Here is a 20260-nt window from a genome sequence, read left to right as displayed (position 1 = left end):
TGAGTTGAGTTGCATTCCATGCACAGCAAAAACGTGGAACAGGATTTCATTTCCAGTCATGACAATTAAGAAAAAAAGTAAATTATGAATAGCATTCATTCAACGACATTGACAATTTGCAGTATGCAATAGATTCTGGTTCAATGACATGGCCTTATGTTTTGAAATTCTATAATTGAATGATCCATCTTTTAGCACAGCTTCAATTTGGGACTTGTTTTTCTTCCAAGTTATGACACAGAATAGGCAGATTAAAGGAATGCCACGGCAGGGCCAAAAGGAGGAAAAATTAGGAAAGATTGAAAAGTTGGAATTAAGACCCTGAGGACTGGTTCATTTCTTATGCAGAAGAAATTCTTAAAATCACAATTGCATTATTAGTAGAGATGTAGCCACAGAAAATTTGAGTTATACGTCATTGAAATTCTCATTTCTGAGATAGGAAGTTTGTTTCTGAGATGATGAAAACAAGGCACTGCTGAGATTTGAACTCAGGGTCTCCTGTTTACAAGACAGGCACTTTAGACAACTAAGCCACAGCGCTACGTACTTACCACATGTATTAAAACCCTGAGCACTGGTTCATTTCTTATGCAGAACAAACTCTAAATTTCACTATCAGTATTGACGTAGCCATGGTAAGTTTGAAGTTGTACGTCAATGGAATTCCCATTTTTAAGATAGGAAGTTTGTTTCTGAGATGATGAAAACAAGGCACTGCTGAGATTCGAACTCAGGATCTCCTGTTTACAAGACAGGCGCTTTAACCAACTCAGCCACAGCGCCACAATATTTCCACGTGAAATGCAGGGAACGCATAAGAACCAATCAAGCATTTCAAGTGGTTAACTTAGCGATACAACATTGAGTTGAGTTGCATTCCATGCACAGCAAAAACGTGGAATAGGATTTTATTTTCAGTCATGACATTTAAGAAACTAAGTAAATTATGAATGGCATTCATTCAAACAAAGAGCACTGGTTCATTTCTTATGCAGAAGAAACTCCAAATTTCACAATTGCACTATCAGTATTGACGTAGCCATGGTAAGTTTGAGGTTGTACGTCAATGGAATTCCCATTTTTAAGATAGGAAGTTTGTTTCTGAGATGATGAAAACAAGGCACTGCTGAGATTCGAACTCAGGATCTCCTGTTTACAAGACAGGCGCTTTAACCAACTAAGCCACAGCGCCACAAAATTTCCAAGTGAAATGCAGGGAACACATAAGAACCAATCGAACATTTCAAGTGGTTAACTTAGCGAAACAACATTGAGTTGAGTTGTATTCCATGCACAGCAAAAACGTGGAACAGGATTTTATTTTCAGTCATGACAATTAAGAAACCAAGTAAATTATGAATAGCATTCATTCAAAATCCTGAGCACTGGTTCAATTCTTATGCAGAAGAAACTCTAAATTTCACTATCAGTAGAGACATAGCCATGGTAAGTTTGAGGTTGTACGTCAATGGAATTCCCATTTTTAAGATAGGAAGTTTGTTTCTGAGATGATGAAAACAAGGCACTGCTGAGATTCGAACTCAGAATCTCCTGTTTACAAGTTAGGCGCTTTAACCAACTAAGCCACAGCGCCACAAAATTTCCACGTGAAATGCAGGGAACACATAAGAACCAATCAAGCATTTCAAGTGGTTAACTTAGCGAAACAACATTGAGTTGAGTTGCATTCCATGCACAGCAAAAACATGGAACAGGATTTTATTTTCAGTCATGACAATTAAGAAACCAAGTAAATTATGAATAGCATTCATTCAAAATCCTGAGCCCTGGTTCATTTCTTATGCAGAAGAAACTCTAAATTTCACTATCAGTAGAGACATAGCCATGGTAAGTTTGAGGTTGTACGTCAATGGAATTCCCATTTTTAAGATAGGAAGTTTGTTTCTGAGATGATGAAAACAAGGCACTGATGAGATTCGAACTCAGGATCTCCTGTTTACAAGTTAGGCGCTTTAACCAACTAAGCCACAGCGCCACAAAATTTCCACGTGAAACGCAGGGAACACATAAGAACCAATCAAGCATTTCAAGTGGTTAACTTAGCGAAACAACATTGAGTTGAGTTGCATTCCATGCACAGCAAAAACATGGAACAGGATTTTATTTTCAGTCATGACAATTAAGAAACCAAGTAAATTATGAATAGCATTCATTCAAAATCCTGAGCACTGGTTCATTTCTTATGCAGAAGAAACTCTAAATTTCACTATCAGTAGAGACATAGCCATGGTAAGTTTGAGGTTGCACGTCAATGGAATTCCCATTTTTAAGATAGGAAGTTTGTTTCTGAGATGATGAAAACAAGGCACTGCTGAGATTCGAACTCAGGATCTCCTGTTTACAAGACAGGCGCTTTAACCAACTAAGCCACAGCGCCACAAAATTTCCAAGTGAAATGCAGGGAACACATAAGAACCAATCGAACATTTCAAGTGGTTAACTTAGCGAAACAACATTGAGTTGAGTTGTATTCCATGCACAGCAAAAACGTGGAACAGGATTTTATTTTCAGTCATGACAATTAAGAAACCAAGTAAATTATGAATAGCATTCATTCAAAACCCTGAGCACTGGTTCATTTCTTATGCAGAAGAAACTCTAAATTTCACTATCAGTAGAGACATAGCCATAGTAAGTTTGAGGTTGTACGTCAATGGAATTCCCATTTTTAAGATAGGAAGTTTGTTTCTGAGATGATGAAAACAAGGCACTGCTGAGATTCGAACTCAGGATCTCCTGTTTACAAGTTAGGCGCTTTAACCAACTAAGCCACAGCACCACAAAATTTCCACGTGAAATGCAGGGAACACATAAGAACCAATCAAGCATTTCAAGTGGTTAACTTAGCGAAATAACATTGAGTTGAGTTGCATTCCATGCACAGCAAAAACATGGAACAGGATTTTATTTTCAGTCATGACAATTAAGAAACCAAGTAAATTATGAATAGCATTCATTCAAAACCCTGAGCACTGGTTCATTTCTTATGCAGAAAAAACTCTAAATTTCACAATTGCACTATCAGTAGAGACGTAGCCATGGTAAGTTTGAGGTTGTACGTCAACGGAATTCCCATTTTTTAGATAGGAAGTTTGTTTCTGAGATGATGAAAACAAGGCACTGCTGAGATTCGAACTCAGGATCTCCTGTTTACAAGACAGGCGCTTTAACCAACTAAGCCACAGCGCCACAAGCTTTCCACGTGAAATGCAGTGCACACATAAGAACCAATCGAGCATTTCAAGTGGTTAACTTAGCGAAACAACATTGAGTTGAATTGTATTCCATGCACAGCAAAAACATGGAACAGGATTTTATTTTCAGTCATTAAAATTAAGAATCCAAGTAAAATATGAATAGCATTCATTCAAAACCCTGAGCACTGGTTCATTTCTTATGCAGAAGAAACTCTAAATTTCACTATCAGTAGAGACATAGCCATGGTAAGTTTGAGGTTGTACGTCATTGAAATTCTCATTTCTTAGATAGGAAGTTTGTTTCTGAGATGATGAAAACAAGGCACTGCTGAGATTCGAATTCAGGATCTCCTGTTTACAAGACAGGCGCTTTAACCAACTCAGCCACAGCGCCACAAAATTTCCACGTGAAATGCAGGGAACACATATGAACCAATCAAGCATTTCAAGTGGTTAACTTAGCGAAACAACATTGAGTTGAGTTGCATTCCATGCACAGCAAAAACGTGGAATAGGATTTTATTTTCAGTCATGACATTTAAGAAACTAAGTAAATTATGAATAGCATTCATTCAAAACCCTGAGCACTGGTTCATTTCTTATGCAGAAGAAACTCCAAATTTCACAATTGCACTATCAGTATTGACGTAGCCATGGTAAGTTGTACGTCAATGGAATTCCCATTTTTAAGATAGGAAGTTTGTTTCTGAGATGATGAAAACAAGGCACTGCTGAGATTCGAACTCAGGATCTCCTGTTTACAAGTTAGGCGCTTTAACCAACTAAGCCACAGCACCACAAAATTTCCACGTGAAATGCAGGGAACACATAAGAACCAATCAAGCATTTCAAGTGGTTAACTTAGCGAAATAACATTGAGTTGAGTTGCATTCCATGCACAGCAAAAACATGGAACAGGATTTTATTTTCAGTCATGACAATTAAGAAACCAAGTAAATTATGAATAGCATTCATTCAAAACCCTGAGCACTGGTTCATTTCTTATGCAGAAAAAACTCTAAATTTCACAATTGCACTATCAGTAGAGACGTAGCCATGGTAAGTTTGAGGTTGTACGTCAACGGAATTCCCATTTTTTAGATAGGAAGTTTGTTTCTGAGATGATGAAAACAAGGCACTGCTGAGATTCGAACTCAGGATCTCCTGTTTACAAGACAGGCGCTTTAACCAACTAAGCCACAGCGCCACAAGCTTTCCACGTGAAATGCAGTGCACACATAAGAACCAATCGAGCATTTCAAGTGGTTAACTTAGCGAAACAACATTGAGTTGAATTGTATTCCATGCACAGCAAAAACATGGAACAGGATTTTATTTTCAGTCATTAAAATTAAGAATCCAAGTAAAATATGAATAGCATTCATTCAAAACCCTGAGCACTGGTTCATTTCTTATGCAGAAGAAACTCTAAATTTCACTATCAGTAGAGACATAGCCATGGTAAGTTTGAGGTTGTACGTCATTGAAATTCTCATTTCTTAGATAGGAAGTTTGTTTCTGAGATGATGAAAACAAGGCACTGCTGAGATTCGAACTCAGGATCTCCTGTTTACAAGACAGGCGCTTTAACCAACTCAGCCACAGCGCCACAAAATTTCCACGTGAAATGCAGGGAACACATATGAACCAATCAAGCATTTCAAGTGGTTAACTTAGCGAAACAACATTGAGTTGAGTTGCATTCCATGCACAGCAAAAACGTGGAATAGGATTTTATTTTCAGTCATGACATTTAAGAAACTAAGTAAATTATGAATAGCATTCATTCAAAACCCTGAGCACTGGTTCATTTCTTATGCAGAAGAAACTCCAAATTTCACAATTGCACTATCAGTATTGACGTAGCCATGGTAAGTTGTACGTCAATGGAATTCCCATTTTTAAGATAGGAAGTTTGTTTCTGAGATGATGAAAACAAGGCACTGCTGAGATTTGAACTCAGGATCTCCTGTTTACAAGACAGGCGCTTTAACCAACTAAGCCACAGCGCCACAAGCTTTCTACGTGAAATGCAGTGCACACATAAGAACCAATCGAGCATTTCAAGTGGTTAACTTAGCGAAACAACATTGAGTTGAATTGTATTCCATGCACAGCAAAAACATGGAACAGGATTTTATTTTCAGTCATTAAAATTAAGAATCCAAGTAAAATATGAATAGCATTCATTCAAAACCCTGAGCACTGGTTCATTTCTTATGCAGAAGAAACTCTAAATTTCACTATCAGTAGAGACATAGCCATGGTAAGTTTGAGGTTGTACGTCATTGAAATTCTCATTTCTTAGATAGGAAGTTTGTTTCTGAGATGATGAAAACAAGGCACTGCTGAGATTCGAACTCAGGATCTCTTGTTTACAAGACAGGCGCTTTAACCAACTAAGCCACAGCGCCACAAGCTTTCCACATGAAATGCAGTGCACACATAAGAACCAATCGAGCATTTCAAGTGGTTAACTTAGCGAAACAACATTGAGTTGAATTGTATTCCATGCACAGCAAAAACATGGAACAGGATTTTATTTTCAGTCATTAAAATTAAGAATCCAAGTAAAATATGAATAGCATTCATTCAAAACCCTGAGCACTGGTTCATTTCTTATGCAGAAGAAACTCTAAATTTCACTATCAGTAGAGACATAGCCATGGTAAGTTTGAGGTTGTACGTCATTGAAATTCTCATTTCTTAGATAGGAAGTTTGTTTCTGAGATGATGAAAACAAGGCACTGCTGAGATTCGAACTCAGGATCTCCTGTTTACAAGACAGGCGCTTTAACCAACTAAGCCACAGCGCCACAAAATTTCCACGTGAAATGCAGGGAACACATAAGAACCAATCAAGCATTTCAAGTGGTTAACTTAGCGAAACAACATTGAGTTGAGTTGCATTCCATGCACAGCAAAAACATGGAACAGGATTTTATTTTCAGTCATGACAATTAAGAAACCAAGTAAATTATGAATAGCATTCATTCAAAACCCTGAGCACTAGGGTTGAGCGAAACGGGTCGAACATTTTCAAAAGTCGCCGACTTTTGGCTAAGTCGGGGTTTCATGAAACCCGATCCGACCCCTGTGCGGGGTCGGCCATGCGGTACGCGACTTTCGCGCCAAAGTCGCGTTTCAATGACGCGAAAAGCGCCATTTCTCAGCCAATGAAGGTAAACGCAGAGTGTGGGCAGCGTGATGACATAGGTCCTGGTCCCCACCATCTTAGAGAAGGGCATTGCAGTGATTGGCTTGCTGTCTGCGACGTCACAGGGGCTATAAAGAGGCGTTCCCGCCGACCGCCATCTTACTGCTGCTGATCTGAGCTTAGGGAGAGGTTGCTGCCGCTTTGTCAGAAGCAGGGATAGCGTTAGGCAGGGTCCATTAACCACAAAACCGCTTGTGCTGCAGCGATTTGCACTGTCCAACACCACCCTCGGTGTGCAGGGACAGTGGAAGTTTTTTTTTTTTTTTTTTTCCCCTCAGCGCTGTAGCTCATTGGGCTGCCATAGAAGGCTCCCTGATAGCTGCATTGCTGTGTGTACGCCGCTGTGCAAACCAACTGCTTTTTTCAAAGCACAAATCCTCTTGTTCCTTCCTTTCTGCACAGCTATCTTTTTTGTTTGTCCACACTTTTTATTTCATTTGTGCATCAGTCCACTCCTTATTGCTGCCTGCCATACCTGGCTGAGATTACTGCAGGCAGGGAGATAGTAGCTGCCTGCCATACCTGGCTGAGATTACTGCAGGCAGGGAGATAGTAATTGTAGGACATTCCCTGTTTTTTTTTTTTTTTGGTGGGAGATTAAGATTGGCAATTTGGCATTTCTGCTAGAGTGCCATCCCTGTGTGTGCCATCTCTCTCACATAGTGGGCCATAGAAAGCCTTTTCATTTTTCTGTATTTTTTTTTGTGGGGTGTATAAATTCTCCCTGATAAAAATACAGTGGGAGATTAATATTGGCCTTTGGGCTTGTGTGCCAGTCCTGAGTGTGCCATCTCTCTCACAAATAGTGGGCCATAGAAAGCCTATTTTATTTTTTTTTGGGTTTTATAAATTCTCCCTGAAAAAAAGGGAGATTAATATTGGCCTCTGGGCTTGTGTGCCAGTCCTGAGCGTGCCATCTGTGCCAGCCCTGAGCGTGCCATCTCTCTCACAAATAGTGGGCCATAGAAAGCCTATTTAATTTTTTTTTTGGTTTTATAAATTCTCCCTGAAAAAAAGGGAGATTAATATTGGCCTCTGGGCTTGTGTGCCAGTTGTGAGCGTGCCATCTGTGCCAGTCCTGAGCGTGCCATCTCTCTCACAAATAGTGGGCCATAGAAAGCCTATTTAATTTTTTTTTTTGTTTTATAAATTTTCCCTGAAAAAAGGGAGATTAATATTGGCCTCTGGGCTTGTGTGCCAGTTGTGAGCGTGCCATCTGTGCCAGTCCTGAGCGTGCCATCTCTCTCACAAATAGTGGGCCATAGAAAGCCTATTTAATTTTTTTTTTGGTTTTATAAATTTTCCCTGAAAAAAGGGAGATTAATATTGGCCTCTGGGCTTGTGTGCCAGTTGTGAGCGTGCCATCTGTGCCAGTCCTGAGCGTTCCATCTCTCTCACAAATAGTGGGCCATAGAAAGCCTATTTAAATATTTTTTTGGTTTTATAAATTCTCCCAGAAAAAAAGGGAGATTAATATTGGCCTCTGGGCTTCTGTGCCAGTCCTGAGCGTGCCATCTGTGCCAGTCCTGAGCGTCCCATCTCTCTCACAAATAGTGGGCCATAGAAAGCCAATTTTTTTTTTTGGGGGGGTTTTAGAAATTCTCCCTGGAAAAAAAAAGGGAGATTAATATTGCCCTTTGGGCTTGTGTGCCAGTACTAAGCGTTCCATCTCTCTCTCTCAGTCAGTGGGCCATAGAACGCCTATTTTTGGTTTTATTTGTTTTCTAAATTCTCCCTGAAAAAATCATTTTATTTTATTTGCTTTCTAAATTCTTCCTGATAAAATCATATTTTTTTTATTATTTTTTTTTCTAAAGTCTCCCTGAAAAAAAAAAAAAAAAAAAAAAAACAGTGGGAGATTAATATTGGCCTTTCTGCTTGTGTGCCAGTCTTGACTCCTGGGTGCGTCATCTCTCAGTCAGTGGGCCATAGAACGCCTATTTTTGGTTTTATTTGTTTTATAAATTCTCCCTGAAAAAATCATTTTATTTTATTTGGTTTCTAAATTCTTCCTGATAAAATCATATTTTTTTTATTATTTTTTTTTCTAAAGTCTCCCTGAAAAAAAAAAAAAAAAAAACAAAAACAGTGGGAGATTAATATTGGCCTTTCTGCTTGTGTGCCAGTCTTGACTCCTGGGTGTGCCATCTCTCTCTCTCTCTCTCTCTCTCTCTCTCTCTCCAATTGTGGTCCATAGAAAGCCTATATTTTTTTTCCTTGATTTGGGTTCCAAAATCTACCAGAGAAAATAACTCCATCAATCATTGGTAGAAAAATATTGGCCTCTGGGCTTGTGTGCCACTCCTGATTCCTGTGTGCGTCATCTCTCAGTCAGTGGGCCATAGAACGCCTATTTTTGTTTTTATTTGTTTTATAAATTCTCCCTGAAAAAATCATTTTATTTTATTTGGTTTCTAAATTCTTCCTGATAAAATCATATTTTTTTTATTATTTTTTTTTCTAAAGTCTCCCTGAAAAAAAAAAAAAAAAAAAAAAAAACAGTGGGAGATTAATATTGGCCTTTCTGCTTGTGTGCCAGTCTTGACTCCTGGGTGTGCCATCTCTCTCTCTCTCTCTCTCTCTCTCTCTCTCCAATTGTGGTCCATAGAAAGCCTATATTTTTTTTCCTTGATTTGGGTTCCAAAATCTACCAGAGAAAATAACTCCATCAATCATTGGTAGAAAAATATTGGCCTCTGGGCTTGTGTGCCACTCCTGATTCCTGTGTGCGTCATCTCTCACTCAGTGGCCCATAGAAAGCATATAGTTTGTTACATTTGTTTTCTAAATTCTCCCTGCAAAAATCAATTTTTTTTTTGGGGGGGGGTTTCTAAAGTGTTCCTGAAAAAAATAAAAATAAAAAAAAAATAATAGTGTGACATTAATATTAACATTTGTGCTTCAGTGACAGTCCTGCGTGTGGGGCATCTCTCTAATTTGCAGCCACCAAAAAAAGAGTGTGTAACATAGGGCCTGATTTTCGCTGTGGTCTCACCAACCTGTAAAGGGGTAGCTAAATCATACTGAAGTTATAGCTCACCGTGTAAGTTGTGTGACTGCAACAAATAACGTTAGTTTGGTTACGTTTTTAAAACAATGAGGAAGTCTAGTGGAAGAGGTCGTGGCCGGGGGCGTTCATTGTCAGCTGGTAATGAGGGTAGTGGTAGTGGTGGAGCATCAGGTGGTCGTGGGGAAAAAAATATTGCACCTAAGTCTGGAGCTGTGGAGCCAGGTTCGTCGTCCGGCTACACAAGGCCTCGAACGCTCCCTTTTCTGGGATTAGGAAAACCGCTTTTAAAGCCGGAGCAGCAAGAGCAAGTTTTGGCTTATCTTGCTGACTCAGCCTCTAGCTCTTTTGCCTCCTCTCGTGAAACTGGTAAAAGTAAAAGCAGCGCGTCGTTAGTGGATGTTCACGGTCAGGGACAAGTCACTTCCTTGTCCTCTTCAGCAAAAACAACAACAGAGAAGAATGCAGCAGGCGACACAACGGGTTACTCCATGGAGCTCTTTACACATACCGTCCCTGGCTTAGAAAGTGAAGCAGTTAACAGTCCATGCCCATTACAAATTGAATCTGACATGGAGTGCACTGACGCACAGCCACAGCCAGACTACTATGCTGGTCCTTTGACTCAGACCACAACATTGCCCTCGCAGGGTGCTGATCAAGAATCAGACCCTGATGAGACTATGTTGCCCCATCACGAACGCTATACCACCGAACGACACGGTGACACAGACGAAGTTGCGCAGGAGGTACAAGAAGAGTTATTAGATGACCCAGTTCTTGACCCCGATTGGCAGCCATTGGGGGAACAGGGTGCAGGCGGCAGCAGTTCTGAAGCAGAGGAGGAGGAGGGGCCGCAGCAGGCATCAACATCGCCACAGGTTCCATCTGCCGGGCCCGTATCTTGCCCAAAACGCGTGGCAAAGCCAAAACCTGGTGGAGGACAGCGTGGCCATCCGGTTAAAGCTCAGTCTGCAATGCCTGAAAAGGTATCCGATGCTAGAAAGAGTGCAGTCTGGCATTTTTTTAAACAACATCCAATTGATCAGCGCAAAGTCATCTGTCAAAAATGTTCTACTTCCTTAAGCAGAGGTCAGAATCTGAAAAGTCTCAATACTAGTTGCATGCATAGACATTTAACCACCATGCATTTGAAAGCTTGGACTAACTACCAAACGTCCCTTAAGGTTGTTGCACCCTCGGCCAATGAAGCTAGTCATCAACGCAACATCCCTTCCGGCAGTGTAGGACCACCATTTAGCGCACCACCTGCTGTATCTGTGCAGGTATCTTTGCCAGGCCAAAGCAGTCAGGGTCAGGGAATCACCAGTTTCGTAGTAGGAAACACTGCATCTAGGGCACCGGCGGCAACAATACCATCTCCCACCGTCTCTCAGTCTGCCATGTCCACCGGCACCCCCGCTAGTTCCACGATCTCCAGCTCTCCAGTCCAGCTCACCCTACATGAGACTATGGTTAGAAAAAGGAAATACTTAGCCTCGCATCCGCGTACACAGGGTTTGAACGCCCACATAGCTAGACTAATCTCGTTAGAGATGATGCCCTACCGGTTAGTTGAAAGCGAAGCTTTCAAAGACCTGATGGACTACGCTGTACCACGCTACGAGCTACCCAGTCGACACTTTTTTTCCAGAAAAGCCATCCCAGCCCTCCACCAGCATGTTAAAGAGCGCATCGTCCATGCACTCAGGCAATCTGTGAGCACAAAGGTGCACCTGACAACAGATGCATGGACCAGTAGGCATGGCCAGGGACGTTACGTGTCCATCACGGCACACTGGGTAAATGTGGTGGATTCAGGGTCCACAGGGGACAGCAAGTTTGGGACAGTTCTGCCTAGCCCACGGTCTAGTAAAGAGTTGTCTGTAGCCGTTCGCACCCCCTCCTCCTCCTCCTCCTCCTCGTCCTCCTGCAGAAGCAAGAGCTCGTCCACAGACCGCAGTCGCACAAACACTCCATCCGCACCTGCCACTGTTGCACACCAGGTCTCCCATTATGGGGCAGCTACTGGCATACGTCAGCAGGCTGTATTGGCTATGAAGTGTTTGGGCGACAATAGACACACCGCGGAAGTTCTGTCCGAGTTCTTGCAGCAAGAAACGCAGTCGTGGCTGGGCACTGTAGATCTTGAGGCAGGCAAGGTAGTGAGTGATAACGGAAGGAATTTCATGGCTGCCATCTCCCTTTCCCAACTGAAACACATTCCTTGCCTGGCTCACACCTTAAACCTGGTGGTGCAGTGCTTCCTGAAAAGTTATCCGGGGTTATCCGACCTGCTCCTCAAAGTGCGTGGACTTTGCGCACATATCCGCCGTTCGCCTGTACACTCCAGCCGTATGCAGACCTATCAGCGTTCTTTGAACCTTCCCCAGCATCGCCTAATCATAGACGTTGCAACAAGGTGGAACTCAACACTGCACATGCTTCAGAGACTGTGCGAACAGAGGCGGGCTGTTATGTTTTTGTGGGAGGATACACATACACGGGCAGGCAGTAGGATGGCAGACATGGAGTTGTCAGGTGTGCAGTGGTCGAAGATTCAAGACATGTGTCAAGTCCTTCAGTGTTTTGAGGAATGCACACGGCTGGTTAGTGCAGACAACGCCATAATAAGCATGAGCATCCCCCTAATGCGTCTGCTGATGCAAAGTTTGACGCACATAAAGGATCAGGCGTCTGCACCAGAGGAAGAGGAAAGCCTTGATGACAGTCAGCGATTGTCTGGTCAGGGCAGTGTACATGACGAGGTACCGGGCGAAGAGGAGGTGGAGGATGAGGAGGATGATGGGGATGAGTATATTTTTAATGAGGAAGCTTTCCCGGGGGCACGGGAAATTGGTGGCGTGGCAAGGCCGGGTTCTGGTTTTTTGAGGGACACAAGTGACGTAGATTTGCCTGCAACTGCCCCTCAACCAAGCACAACCGCAGATTTGACAACGGGAACTTTGGCCCACATGGCGGATTATGCCTTGCGTATCCTCAAAAGGGACACACGCATTACAAAAATGATGAACGATGACGATTACTGGTTGGCCTGCCTCCTTGATCCTCGCTATAAAGGCAAATTGCAAAATATTATGCCACATGAGAACTTGGAACTAATATTAGCAACAAAACAATCAACTCTTGTTGACCGTTTGCTTCTGGCATTCCCTGCACACAGCGCCCGTGATCGTTCTCACACGAGCTCCAGGGGCCAGCAGACCAGAGGTGTTAGAGGGGCAGAAATCAGAAGTGGCGTTGGCCAGAGGGGTTTTCTGACCAGGTTGTGGAGTGATTTTTCTATGACCGCAGACAGGACAGGTACTGCAGCATCAATTCAAAGTGACAGGAGACAACATTTGTCCAGTATGGTTACAAACTATTTTTCATCCCTTATCGACGTTCTCCCTCAACCGTCATTCCCATTTGATTACTGGGCATCCAAATTAGACACCTGGCCAGAATTGGCAGAATATGCATTGCAGGAGCTTGCTTGCCCGGCAGCTAGTGTCCTATCAGAAAGAGTATTCAGTGCTGCAGGTTCAATACTAACAGAAAAAAGGACTCGTCTGGCTACCCAAAATGTAGATGATCTAACCTTCATTAAAATGAACCACAACTGGATTTCAAAATCTTTTGCCCCACCCTGCCCGGCTGACACCTAGCTTTCCTATGAAAAGGTCTTGCCTGTGGACTATTCTGAATGACTTTTCCAATCTCGTAATTTTCTTCACCTGATTGTCCAGCATACGACATGTTTCCACCTCACGAAATGGCCAAACTCCCCACACGGGGCCGTGCTATCGCCACTTTGCGCTTGGACCCTTGAGAGTGCTGTTTGTCTGAAGAGGTGGGTGTGGCCGCTTTTGGTCGACGGCACTGCCACTGGGTCCCTCATAGTACAATAAAGTGTCTCTGGCGGTGGTGGTGCGCACCCAACGTCAGACACACCGTTGTAATATGAGGGGCCCTGTGCCTGTACCGCCGGCCACAAGACAGTTCCCCCCCCCAGCTCAAACAGTGCTCTACCACTAGCAAAATTATCTCTCACAGCTTCACCAATGTGTAGTCTAGGCGCTGACATCCTTCAATGCCTGGCACTGACAATACCATTGTTTTGACATTTTTGTTATGTTAGGCCTTCGAAGCCTGTCTGCGGTCCCTTCTTTCTACAACTACTACACTGACCAGGCCACTGCTGGCCGTGTTACCCTGGAACCAATTTAAAAGTGCCTACAGTCAGCCCAATTTTGTTATGTTAGGCCTTCGAAGACTGTCTGCCGTCACTCCTTCCACTAGACTTCCACTGACCATACACTGCTGCCCATGTACCCCTGGAACCAATTTAAAGTGCCTACAGCCAGCCCAATTTTGTTATGTTAGGCCTTGGAAGCCTGTCTGCGGTCACTCCTTCCACTAGACTTCCACTGACCAGACCACTGCTGCCCGTGTACCCCTGGAACCAATTTAAAAGTGCCTACAGCCAGCCCAAGTTTGTTATGTTAGGCCTTCGAAGCCTGTCTGCGGTCACTCCTTCCACTAGACTTCCACTGACCAGACCACTGCTGCCCGTGTACCCCTGGAACCAATTTAAAAGTGCCTACAGCCAGCCCAAGTTTGTTATGTTAGGCCTTGGAAGCCTGTCTGCGGTCACTCCTTCCACTAGACTTCCACTGACCATACACTGCTGCCCGTGTACCCCTGGAGCCAATTTAAAAGTGCCTACAGCCAGCCCAAGTTTGTTATGTTAGGCCTTCGAAGCCTGTCTGCGGTCACTCCTTCCACTAGACTTCCACTGACCAGACCACTGCTGCCCGTGTACCCCTGGAACCAATTTAAAAGTGCCTACAGCCAGCCCTATGTTATTATGTTAGGCCTTCGAAGCCTGTCTGCGGTCACTCCTTCCACTAGACTTCCACTGACCAGACCACTGCTGCCCGTGTACCCCTGGAACCAATTTAAAAGTGCCTACAGCCAGCCCAAGTTTGTTATGTTAGGCCTTGGAAGCCTGTCTGCAGTCACTCCTTCCACTAGACTTCCACTGACCATACACTGCTGCCCATGTACCCCTGGAACCAATTTAAAAGTGCCTACAGCCAGCCCAAGTTTGTTATGTTAGGCCTTGGAAGCCTGTCTGCGGTCACTCCTTCCACTAGACTTCCACTGACCAGACCACTGCTGCCCGTGTACCCCTGGAACCAATTTAAAAGTGCCTACAGCCAGCCCAAGTTTGTTATGTTAGGCCTTCGAAGCCTGTCTGCGGTCACTCCTTCCACTAGACTTCCACTGACCATACACTGCTGCCCATGTACCCCTGGAACCAATTTAAAGTGCCTACAGCCAGCCCAATTTTGTTATGTTAGGCCTTGGAAGCCTGTCTGCGGTCACTCCTTCCACTAGACTTCCACTGACCAGACCACTGCTGCCCGTGTACCCCTGGAACCAATTTAAAAGTGCCTACAGCCAGCCCAAGTTTGTTATGTTAGGCCTTCGAAGCCTGTCTGCGGTCACTCCTTCCACTAGGCCTCCACTGACCACACCACTGCTGCCCGTGTACCCCTGGAACCAATTTAAAATTGCATACAGCCAGCCCAATTTTTTTATTTTAGGCCTTCGATGCCTGTCTGCGGTCCATTCTTTCAACTACTACTACACTGACCAGGGCACTGCTGCCCGTGTACCCATGGAACCAATTTAAAATTGCCTACAGCCATGTGTTATTATTTTAGGCCTTCGATGCCTGTCTGCGGTCACTCCTTCCACTAGGCCTCCACTGACCACACCACTGCTGCCCGTGTACCCCTGTAACCAATTTAGAATTGCCTACAGCCATGTGTTATTATTTTAGGCCTTCGATGCCTGTCTGCGGTCCATTCTTTCAACTACTACTACACTGACCAGGGCACTGCTGCCCGTGTACCCCTGGAACCAATTTAAAATTGCCTACAGCCATGTGTTATTATTTTAGGCCTTCGATGCCTGTCTGCGGTCACTCCTTCCACTAGGCCTCCACTGACCACACCACTGCTGCCCGTGTACCCCTGGAACCAATTTAAAATTGCATACAGCCAGCCCAATTTTTTTATTTTAGGCCTTCGATGCCTGTCTGCGGTCCATTCTTTCAACTACTACTACACTGACCAGGGCACTGCTGCCCGTGTACCCATGGAACCAATTTAAAATTGCCTACAGCCATGTGTTATTATTTTAGGCCTTCGATGCCTGTCTGCGGTCACTCCTTCCACTAGGCCTCCACTGACCACACCACTGCTGCCCGTGTACCCCTGGAACCAATTTAAAATTGCCTACAGCCATGTGTTATTATTTTAGGCCTTCGATGCCTGTCTGCGGTCACTCCTTCCACTAGGCCTCCACTGACCACACCACTGCTGCCCGTGTACCCCTGTAACCAATTTAGAATTGCCTACAGCCATGTGTTATTATTTTAGGCCTTCGATGCCTGTCTGCGGTCCATTCTTTCAACTACTACTACACTGACCAGGGCACTGCTGCCCGTGTACCCCTGGAACCAATTTAAAATTGCCTACAGCCATGTGTTATTATTTTAGGCCTTCGATGCCTGTCTGCGGTCACTCCTTCCACTAGGCCTCCACTGACCACACCACTGCTGCCCGTGTACCCCTGGAACCAATTTAAAATTGCATACAGCCAGCCCAATTTTTTTATTTTAGGCCTTCGATGCCTGTCTGCGGTCCATTCTTTCAACTACTACTACACTGACCAGGGCACTGCTGCCCGTGTACCCATGGAACCAATTTAAAATTGCCTACAGCCATGTGTTATTATTTTAGGCCTTCGATGCCTGTCTGCGGTCACTCCTTCCACTAGGCCTCCACTGACCACACCACTGCTGCCCGTGTACCCCTGGAACCAATTTAAAATTGCCTACAGCCATGTGTTATTATTTTAGGCCTTCGATGCCTGTCTGCGGTCACTCCTTCCACTAGGCCTCCACTGACCACACCACTGCTGCCCGTGTACCCCTGTAACCAATTTAGAATTGCCTACAGCCATGTGTTATTATTTTAGGCCTTCGATGCCTGTCTGCGGTCCATTCTTTCAACTACTACTACACTGACCAGGGCACTGCTGCCCGTGTACCCATGGAACCAATTTAAAATTGCCTACAGCCATGTGTTATTATTTTAGGCCTTCGATGCCTGTCTGCGGTCACTCCTTCCACTAGGCCTCCACTGACCACACCACTGCTGCCCGTGTACCCCTGGAACCAATTTAAAATTGCCTACAGCCATGTGTTATTATTTTAGGCCTTCGATGCCTGTCTGCGGTCACTCCTTCCACTAGGCCTCCACTGACCACACCACTGCTGCCCGTGTACCCCTGTAACCAATTTAGAATTGCCTACAGCCATGTGTTATTATTTTAGGCCTTCGATGCCTGTCTGCGGTCCATTCTTTCAACTACTACTACACTGACCAGGGCACTGCTGCCCGTGTACCCATGGAACCAATTTAAAATTGCCTACAGCCATATGTTATTATTTTAGGCCTTCGATGCCTGTCTGCGGTCCATTCTTTCAACTACTACTACACTGACCAGGGCACTGCTGCCCGTGTACCCCTGGAACCAATTTAAAATTGCCTACAGCCATGTGTTATTATTTTAGGCCTTCGATGCCTGTCTGCGGTCACTCCTTCCACTAGGCCTCCACTGACCACACCACTGCTGCCCGTGTACCCCTGGAACCAATTTAAAATTGCCTACAGCCATGTGTTATTATTTTCGGCCTTCGATGCCTGTCTGCGGTCACTCCTTCCACTAGGCCTCCACTGACCACACCACTGCTGCCCGTGTACCCCTGGAACCAATTTAAAATTGCCTACAGCCAGCCCAATTTTTTTATTTTAGGCCTTCGATGCCTGTCTGCGGTCCATTCTTTCAACTACTACTACACTGACCAGGGCACTGCTGCCCGTGTACCCCTGGAACCAATTTAAAATTGCCTACAGCCATGTGTTATTATTTTAGGCCTTCGATGCCTGTCTGTGGTCCCTCCTTCCACTAGGCCTCCACTGACCTGTCTACTGCGGCCCGTGTACCCCTTGAACCAACCTAATAAAATATTTAAAAAATTAATTTGATTATAAAAAATAAGATCGTGTTGAGATCTCAAATGCAGACATTTTAACAATCAAAACAAACACACAACAAATATCTGGAACTGTACTACAAAGGTCCAACAGCTACAATTTCTTTCTCCTGCAAGAAGTTAACTGAAAGTTTTTTGGAGTTGTTAACACAGATATGGCATCCACCGAGTGTTGTCCTGTCGCGTCTCCTTTAAATTATTTCCAATAAGATGTTAAACTATTAATTTAATAAAATCAATAATTAAAAAAATAATTGAGTAAGTCAAAAGCACATTGCAAAAAAACATTAATTACAAATCAAGAAGCATGGCGCGTCCGAGGGTGAGTAGATACCGAATAAGAATATAATCACCCTCGGACGCGCAATGCTTATTTACAACAGCCTTCCTTCCTAAGAATCAGCCCTTCCGTGGTGTAGAGAGAGGTTGTTGTTACACTCCAAGGTGTTCCCCAGGTTGCCTTTCCTGAGCTTCGATCTTCCGGCTCTCGTTTAGTAGCTGTTGGAAACTACGCTGCATTAGGCCTACTAATTGTGTATGGGTGAAACAGTGGCGCATCTGCGGTCCCTCCTTCCACTAGGCCTCCACTGACCTGTCTACTGCGGCCCGTGTACCCCTTGAACCAACCTAATAAAATATTTAAAAAATTAATTTGATTATAAAAAATAAGATCGTGTTGAGATCTCAAATGCAGACATTTTAACAATCAAAACAAACACACAACAAATATCTGGAACTGTACTACAAAGGTCCAACAGCTACAATTTCTTTCTCCTGCAAGAAGTTAACTGAAAGTTTTTTGGAGTTGTTAACACAGATATGGCATCCACCGAGTGTTGTCCTGTCGCGTCTCCTTTAAATTATTTCCAATAAGATGTTAAACTATTAATTTAATAAAATCAATAATTAAAAAAATAATTGAGTAAGTCAAAAGCACATTGCAAAAAAACATTAATTACAAATCAAGAAGCATGGCGCGTCCGAGGGTGAGTAGATACCGAATAAGAATATAATCACCCTCGGACGCGCAATGCTTATTTACAACAGCCTTCCTTCCTAAGAATCAGCCCTTCCGTGGTGTAGAGAGAGGTTGTTGTTACACTCCAAGGTGTTCCCCAGGTTGCCTTTCCTGAGCTTCGATCTTCCGGCTCTCGTTTAGTAGCTGTTGGAAACTACGCTGCATTAGGCCTACTAATTGTGTATGGGTGAAACAGTGGCGCATCTGCGGTCCCTCCTTCCACTAGGCCTCCACTGACCTGTCTACTGCGGCCCGTGTACCCCTTGAACCAACCTAATAAAATATTTAAAAAATTAATTTGATTATAAAAAATAAGATCGTGTTGAGATCTCAAATGCAGACATTTTAACAATCAAAACAAACACACAACAAATATCTGGAACTGTACTACAAAGGTCCAACAGCTACAATTTCTTTCTCCTGCAAGAAGTTAACTGAAAGTTTTTTGGAGTTGTTAACACAGATATGGCATCCACCGAGTGTTGTCCTGTCGCGTCTCCTTTAAATTATTTCCAATAAGATGTTAAACTATTAATTTAATAAAATCAATAATTAAAAAAATAATTGAGTAAGTCAAAAGCACATTGCAAATAAACATTAATTACAAATCAAGAAGCATGGCGCGTCCGAGGGTGAGTAGATACCGAATAAGAATATAATCACCCTCGGACGCGCAATGCTTATTTACAACAGCCTTCCTTCCTAAGAATCAGCCCTTCCGTGGTGTAGAGAGAGGTTGTTGTTACACTCCAAGGTGTTCCCCAGGTTGCCTTTCCTGAGCTTCGATCTTCCGGCTCTCGTTTAGTAGCTGTTGGAAACTACGCTGCATTAGGCCTACTAATTGTGTATGGGTGAAACAGTGGCGCATCTGCGGTCCCTCCTTCCACTAGGCCTCCACTGACCTGTCTACTGCGGCCCGTGTACCCCTTGAACCAACCTAATAAAATATTTAAAAAATTAATTTGATTATAAAAAATAAGATCGTGTTGAGATCTCAAATGCAGACATTTTAACAATCAAAACAAACACACAACAAATATCTGGAACTGTACTACAAAGGTCCAACAGCTACAATTTCTTTCTCCTGCAAGAAGTTAACTGAAAGTTTTTTGGAGTTGTTAACACAGATATGGCATCCACCGAGTGTTGTCCTGTCGCGTCTCCTTTAAATTATTTCCAATAAGATGTTAAACTATTAATTTAATAAAATCAATAATTAAAAAAATAATTGAGTAAGTCAAAAGCACATTGCAAATAAACATTAATTACAAATCAAGAAGCATGGCGCGTCCGAGGGTGAGTAGATACCGAATAAGAATATAATCACCCTCGGACGCGCAATGCTTATTTACAACAGCCTTCCTTCCTAAGAATCAGCCCTTCCGTGGTGTAGAGAGAGGTTGTTGTTACACTCCAAGGTGTTCCCCAGGTTGCCTTTCCTGAGCTTCGATCTTCCGGCTCTCGTTTAGTAGCTGTTGGAAACTACGCTGCATTAGGCCTACTAATTGTGTATGGGTGAAACAGTGGCGCATCTGCGGTCCCTCCTTCCACTAGGCCTCCACTGACCTGTCTACTGCGGCCCGTGTACCCCTTGAACCAACCTAATAAAATATTTAAAAAATTAATTTGATTATAAAAAATAAGATCGTGTTGAGATCTCAAA

The 20260-nt window shown here is 43.5% G+C and overlaps 8 non-coding genes across 8 annotated transcripts; all 8 read right to left on the bottom strand.

Moving 5' to 3' along the window:
- Positions 1-712: 712 nt before the first annotated feature.
- On the bottom strand, positions 713-786 carry TRNAT-UGU (transfer RNA threonine (anticodon UGU)). The gene has a single exon. It is a non-coding gene; the product is annotated as a tRNA-Thr (tRNA).
- A 335-nt stretch (positions 787-1121) lies between these two features.
- On the bottom strand, positions 1122-1195 carry TRNAT-UGU (transfer RNA threonine (anticodon UGU)). The gene has a single exon. It is a non-coding gene; the product is annotated as a tRNA-Thr (tRNA).
- A 1132-nt stretch (positions 1196-2327) lies between these two features.
- TRNAT-UGU (transfer RNA threonine (anticodon UGU)) lies at positions 2328-2401 on the bottom strand. The gene has a single exon. It is a non-coding gene; the product is annotated as a tRNA-Thr (tRNA).
- Positions 2402-3139: 738 nt separating this feature from the next.
- TRNAT-UGU (transfer RNA threonine (anticodon UGU)) lies at positions 3140-3213 on the bottom strand. Its single transcript has one exon. It is a non-coding gene; the product is annotated as a tRNA-Thr (tRNA).
- A 1141-nt stretch (positions 3214-4354) lies between these two features.
- On the bottom strand, positions 4355-4428 carry TRNAT-UGU (transfer RNA threonine (anticodon UGU)). The gene has a single exon. It is a non-coding gene; the product is annotated as a tRNA-Thr (tRNA).
- A 328-nt stretch (positions 4429-4756) lies between these two features.
- Positions 4757-4830, bottom strand: TRNAT-UGU (transfer RNA threonine (anticodon UGU)). Its single transcript has one exon. It is a non-coding gene; the product is annotated as a tRNA-Thr (tRNA).
- A 329-nt stretch (positions 4831-5159) lies between these two features.
- Positions 5160-5233, bottom strand: TRNAT-UGU (transfer RNA threonine (anticodon UGU)). Its single transcript has one exon. It is a non-coding gene; the product is annotated as a tRNA-Thr (tRNA).
- A 730-nt stretch (positions 5234-5963) lies between these two features.
- Positions 5964-6037, bottom strand: TRNAT-UGU (transfer RNA threonine (anticodon UGU)). The gene has a single exon. It is a non-coding gene; the product is annotated as a tRNA-Thr (tRNA).
- Between the last annotated feature and the right edge of the window lie 14223 nt (positions 6038-20260).

Source organism: Ranitomeya imitator, chromosome 7 (assembly GCF_032444005.1).
Source record: "Ranitomeya imitator isolate aRanImi1 chromosome 7, aRanImi1.pri, whole genome shotgun sequence".
NCBI lineage: Eukaryota > Metazoa > Chordata > Amphibia > Anura > Dendrobatidae > Ranitomeya > Ranitomeya imitator.
The sequence above is the reverse complement of the archived record's forward strand: the minus strand, read 5'-3'. Positions and strand labels throughout refer to the sequence as shown.